The sequence below is a fragment of the Humulus lupulus genome, chromosome X (genome assembly GCF_963169125.1).
Source record: "Humulus lupulus chromosome X, drHumLupu1.1, whole genome shotgun sequence".
Classification (NCBI taxonomy): domain Eukaryota; kingdom Viridiplantae; phylum Streptophyta; class Magnoliopsida; order Rosales; family Cannabaceae; genus Humulus; species Humulus lupulus.
This window is the reverse complement of record NC_084802.1, coordinates 17,006,318-17,013,053: the sequence shown is the minus strand read 5'-3', so window position 1 is coordinate 17,013,053 and position 6,736 is coordinate 17,006,318.

Sequence of the window (6,736 nt, the reverse complement as noted above, 5' to 3'; positions counted from 1 at the left end):
GAACAAATTTCAGATGAAGTTAAATCCCCTTAAATGCTCCTCCGGAGTAGGATCAAGGAAGTTCTTGGGATTTATAGTTAACTCGAGAGAAATTGAAGCCAATCCCGAGAAAATTAAAGCCCTGATCGATATGAAGTCACCAGCAAAGGTCAAGGATGTCAAAGCTTAACTGGAAGAATTGTCGTTCTTAGTAGATTTATTTCAAAGTCAACAGATAAGTGCATCCCATTCTTCAATCTACTTAGAGGCAATAAGAAGTTCGAATGGACAGAGGAGTGCGAGCAGGCCTTTCAAGCACTAAAAACACATACGGCACAACCACCCATCCTGTCAAAGCCGGTCGATAAAGAAACTTTGTTCATCTACTTGGCAATCACAGAATACGCTGCTAGTAAGAGAAGAAGAAGGCGTGCAGAAGGTTGTCTACTATGTAAGCAAAGGCTGATTGGAGCAAAACAGCGGTACCCGCCCATCGAGAAACTAGCCTATTGCCTAGTTTTGGCCTTTAGGAAGCTACGGCCTTACTTTCAAGCTCATCCAATTACGGTCTTGACCAACCAGCCTCTTCGACAAGTCTTGCAAAAACCTGAGGCTGCAAGTTGATTGCTAAAATGGGCAGTCGAACTCAGGCAGTTTGACATATCTTACTTACCGCGAGCAGCGATAAAAGGTCAAGCCTTGGCTGACTTCATTGCGGAATTCACTGAGCTTACGAATGACGAGCAGGTTGAAGAGCTCAACGAACCTAAAAGTCAAATCCAAGCACCCACGTGGAAATTATTTACAGACGATTCTTCTAACGAGTCCCACATTGGGGCAGGAGTGATATTGATAACACCGGAGGGGCTTTGATTTCACTGTTCAATCAGATTTGACTTCACTGCTTCTAATAATGAGGTTGAGTATGAAGCACTACTCGCTGGATTGCGGCTAACTAGGGACATGAATATAAAAGTGCTTGACATCTATAGTGATTCTCAGCTAGTGGTGAATCAGGTCCTGGGAGAACACCAGGCGCGAGGTTTAAAGATGGTTGCCTATCTGAACAAAACGAAGGATCTATTGGCTCAGTTTGACAAATATAGTCTCCAGCAAGTGCCTCGCGATCAGAATTCCAACGTGAACGCTTTGTCAAAATTGGCAAGTACGAAGGATGCTAATACTCTGAACATAGTGCCAGTCGAGCGACTATCCGTACCAAGCATCCAAACAACAGAGACCACTCTAATGATCCAGATGGCGGACACGTGGATGGCACCATATGTAGAGTATCTAACGAACGGTGTTTTACCAATGGACAGAAACAAAGCCAGGAGCCTTCAGCGACAAGCTGCTAGGTATATCCTGGACGATGGAATCCTGTACCGAAGGGGATACTCAATGCCACTCCTCAAATGTATTACAAAAGAGAAAGCCAAAGAATTGATGAAAGAGGTGTATGAAGGTTTTTGTGGAGATCACGCTGTGGGGCAGAGTTTGTCAAAAAAGATCCTAAGGCAAGGATATTTCTGGCCAACGATGAATGAAGACTCGATGGAATTCGTGCAAAAGTGTGATAAATGCCAGAGATTCTCCAAAATCCCGCGAGCAGCCGCCAATGAGCTTAAACAGATGCAAAGCCCTTGGCCATTTGCAATTTGGGGGATCGACCTCATCGGATCTTTACCCATGGGAAAAGGCGGTGTAAAATATGATGTGGTTGCCGTCGACTACTTCACCAAATGGACCGAAGTTGAACTGCTTGCAACCATAACGACCAAGAAGGTGCTGGATTTTGTGATCAAAAACATCATTTGTCGTTATGGATCGCCAAGGAAGATTGTCTCAGATAATGGCACCCAGTTTGACAGTGATTTATTCACGGACTTCTGCAAACGACATGGTATTATCAAGAGCTTCTCTTCAGTTGCTCATCCCCAAGCAAATGGACAAGTTAAAGCAGTTAACAAAATGCTGAAGGATATACTGAAGAAAAGGCTAGAAGAAGCTAAGGGGGCATGGCCAAAACAATTGCCTGAAGTACTCTGGTCGTACAGAACTTCCCACCGAACAACAACGGGTCATACTCCATTCTATTTGGCTTATGGATATGAAGCTATGTTGCTTGTTGAGTTAGATCTGCCTTCGCATCACCGAATAACGTACGATCAAGATTCGAACAGCCAGCTATTGATGGAATCCCTGGACTTGATCGATGAGAAACGTGAACAAGCCCAACTCCGAGTAGCTGCGTACCAGCAAAAAGTCGCTCGGTATTTCAACTCTAAAGTGCGCAAAAGAAAGTTCAGCGTTGGAGATCTTGTACTTCGAAGAGTTTTTCTAAATACCCGCGACCAAGCTGCTGGAGTACTTGGACCTAATAGGGAAAGGCCATACCAGATTGAAGAAGTCCTTCACCCAAGCACTTATAAGCTTGCATGCTTAAACGGAGATCTCGTTCCTCGCTATTGGAATGGAGAACACCTGCGCAAGTATTACCAATAAACAATTCTTCTTAAAGAATTGGCTTGTATTAATTTTACTTTTTACAAGTTTTGAATAAAGGTTGGTCATTTTATGTGACCGATCGCTTATAAGTGTAAGATCTTATTAATCACTCGTACAGACATGTTTCGTCCATTTATTACGATAAATATAAGGGACTATGCGCAACCAGTCATTTCTTGCAAATTATTGTATTTATTACAAGTATTTGCTCATTACATGCATTGTTTTGCTGTATTATCATTCTAATTATATTGCTTCGAGCAGTAATGTTCGAACAGGTTCTTGTCAAGGCAAGTGACCAAGGACCTAAAGCTCCTCGATCACTTGGGGGGCATATAAGGTACAAGTAAGCAAAGCATATCATTAAAAGGTATGTAAACACATGAGCAAAATAAGTGAAAGCATGCTAGGGTACTTAGAGTATTTTTCAAAATTTTGTATTTTGTTAAATCAAACCAAAGTGTTATGCTAAGTTCGGTCATGCGAACAAGATATTATAAGAAAATAAAAGGTGTTATAATATCAAAAACGAATTACTTTACACAGCGAGCAAAACTGCTCGGATGTAATTGTCTGATTAAAAGGAAAATAGCTGCCTATGTAATAATAAAAAATTAGTGTATTTACATTACGACCCGTAGGTCGAGTACTTGAAAGATTAAAAGAAATAGCAGACTACGAATCTGGAGGATCTTGAGGGGTACCTTGATCGACGACATCTGCAGTTTCATTATCCGCCCCGTCCATGCCAGTTGCCAAGGAGATTTTGGGCGAGGCAGGTACTCTTGCCCTCTCCTCCTCTGCCAGTCAAGCAGCGCAGCGGGCTATCTCGGATTGCCTTGCATGTTCAGGAAGGTAGTTGAAGTCCGCCCCTTGGTTGTGTTTCCAAAAGTCATAAAAACACTTACTCGTGGCGTTCTTGTACCTTTCCAAATTTCTGGCATTGGCTTTCTCAAGCTCCTCGACCCGGCCCTCCAAAGTTGTAGTCTCCTGTCTGCTCGCGACCAAGTCCTCTTTGAGCTTTTTAGCCGCACGGTAATTGACGCTGTTAGACTCCTTGAATTTTTCTCTCTGCTTGATGGCCTTATCCAGAGAACTTTGCTTCTCCTTCAACTCCTCATCCAGTTTGTTATTCTCCTCGAGCACCGCTGCAAGTTGTTCAGCATATTTTGCTTCGGCAGCTTTGAGTTCGTCGGCATGTTGTTGGTCCAAGGATTTAGACTGCTTGGTGATAGTAACCGAGCATAGCCGATCGGTGGTAAGGGTTAGAAATGCCTGCAGTCAGAGCAAAGATTAAACTGACTGTAAAGTATACAAGAAGCCGTCTCCACAGGAAAAGATAACTTACACTGGCAAATTCATTTAAAGCGCGGGTTAGGATCTGGTTGACATCCATTGTCTCAGTCGCAGCCATCGCCTCTCGGCAGCGGTCATGCTTCACACTTTTCGTGACCCTGTCTTTGACCGATCTAAAGGCACGACTTGTTATGTCGCCCCCAGAGGAAGCAGGACCAGCTTGCTGAGTCTGGTCAGTTAGGGCCGCTAGAGATGGAGTCGACCCAGCAGGAGCAAGGGGTATCTGTTGCTCATGAGGAGAAGGGGGTGGTGTTGTATTGGCTGAGGGTCTGTCCTCTGGGAGGCCTGCAGTGCGAGGCTTCTTAGCCTGAGGCATTTTACTGCTTTCCCGAGGATGCCTCTTTCTCGCTTTCTTTTTGCTCGAGGGAGCCGCGGGAGCATCGGGGGCGTTGTATATGTGGAACACGCACTCAGAGTCCATATCTGAAACAGAAGCAAACATTTGAGCAATGAGACCGTATAAACAATTAAATATGTTATGTCAGGAAAAGAAACAGAAAAAATTGTAAGTGAAATACCTCAGCTATCATTACTGGTCGCTACATTATAAACTCTACTAGTCTTATACTCACTCTCTGGCATGAAGAAGGATGAATCTAAATTTGGTGCGTACTTAAAATTGTCGTCCCCATCAAATAAGTGACAGGGAATTGGCAAGCTATCTAAGGGCAAGAGATCAGTACTGTTCTCGTCTGAAGATTCGTTGAGGGGATCGAGGGGTTCGATGGCTTTCTTTTTCCCTTTTCATTTTGGGGTAGGGGGAGCGGCAGCCCACGGGGTGCTGGAAGGTTCCCTGATTGTTACTCCAGTGGCCCTCCTTGGAGGAGTTTTTTCCACGTCCGGGTGCTGCTCAGGAACTTCTCCACCAGTAGCACTCCCCGCTGTTGACTCCCTCATGTCCTGATGAGGGGCCAAAAGGCCGACCAGCCTAAGGTTTGCCTCTGTGACCAGATGTTTGATGCTTTTCTCCACGTCAGTCATAGTGGCCAAGAGGGCTGATCTCAACTCCATGTCTGGAGTGGGGTCTGGTCTCAGCCATGGGCCTAAAAAGCTTTAAAAGTCTAAGAAAGTGTGGAGGAAACACTAAATAAAGATTAACATCCAGTGATACAAAGGTTTTACCTCCTTGAGCAAAGGCCAGATTGTTCGCGATCATGTCGGTCGTAAGGAAATACTCCTGGTAGTACCTCCCCACGTTCGATATGTGAGTGGTGTCAGTTAAGAAGGTGCGCCCAGTCTCCTGATGACAAAAGTGAAAGAACCCTGTACCTTCTTGGTGGGGGTTGGATTTGAGGTCGAACAAATAGTTAACCTCATGAGGAGTTGGCACGGGCCATTTTTTGTGGTTGTAAAGGATATAGAGTGCTGCAAGCATTCTATACCCATTGGGAGATATTTTGAAAGGGGAGACTCCGAAATAGTTAGCCACCCCTTGAAAGATTGAATGAAGAGGCAAGGTAGCTCCTACCTCAATATGGTACCTCGACCAGGCGCTGAACGCGCCTCAGGGTAGGTTCGCCCATTGGTCTTGGTTGGGTCGGACTAATGTCACCCTCGGGAGTCCATATTTTCAGATATAGTTAGCGATCATCCTGATTGTCACCGGGCTCTTCGGTACTACATACCACTCAACATCTGGTTGAATGGCATTTCAGGGCTGAGCGTGAGTTTGGATATTGGGGTCAAGAATATTTTCTGCTCGACCACTGGTCGAGGGAATTTCAGCCTGTGGAGCAGACTGATTTGAAGGATTGGGAGTTTTCTTTTTCTGGGCTGTAGTTTTTGCTCGAGCCATATTTTAAATAAGGACAGATGGAGTGTTTAAAGTGGCACGAGAAAAGGGAATGTCAGGTATTAGCGATGACGATTGCTCCTCGTCCTCAAGTAGCTGAGCCAATAAGTCATCGTCGATGGGTCTTTCTCCTCCCCACGGATCTTGCATGAAAGCTGCGAACAGAGAAAGGAGGAGATAAGACACACAGCTTGAAAGCTTATGTTGAAAGTTGGGATAACGTTGCTCGCATATACAACCAGCAGCATTCTAACAGAAACGCTAAGTTCTATACGAGCAGTTTGAAAAACAGATTGAAAAGCAGAAGTAAAAAGTTTTTTGGGAAAAAGCTTTTTCGACTCCGAAGGGGCGGGAAAAACCCATATTTTCACCTAGCTTAAAAATCAAATTTTTACTTCGATTTTACGCCCTAAATCTACAATCTCGACTACCAAACTGGCTCCTAACTCATATGAAACAATATTTCACTACCCTATTAATCATTAGTTAACATGCAAACAATCCCCATATATTTTCGGCCAAGAACATGAAGGGGTTCAGAGATAAAAACACGCATAAGGCAGTTTCGAATAGCAACTAAAAGGACAAGAAAGTTTGTAAAACTTACTCAGGTAAAGATTGAAGTCCAGAGACGAGAGTTATCGGGCATCCGAGTATAGATCTTTGAAAGTTTCTGGGTTCTGGGGCGCGAGTTCTTCAGTGTTCTTCAAGAAGGCAAAGGCAAGTAAAAGGTAAAAATGGTAACTTGAGGATTATTTATGAAGACCAAGGCACGATGTTATCCCCAAAATTTGAAAACGATGACGTGGCAATAGAAGTGAAAAATGGCAAGGAATGGCTGGGTGATCTGGCTTGAGAGAGATCCAGTGTACCGGTGAAGATTTTTGACTGACCAGTCAAGTGTCGTGACCGACCAGTCATGTGCTTGTCCGTCCAATCATGTGCTTGTACGGCCAGTCATGTGCTATTTCGACCAGTCAAGTGTTTGGCCGACCTGACATGTGTTTGGCCGACCTGTCACTTGTCTTGGCCAACCAATGAGGATGTGGTCGACCAGTGAAGTGTTTTGGCCTTTCATTTTTCCTTCTAGGTGTGGTGTGG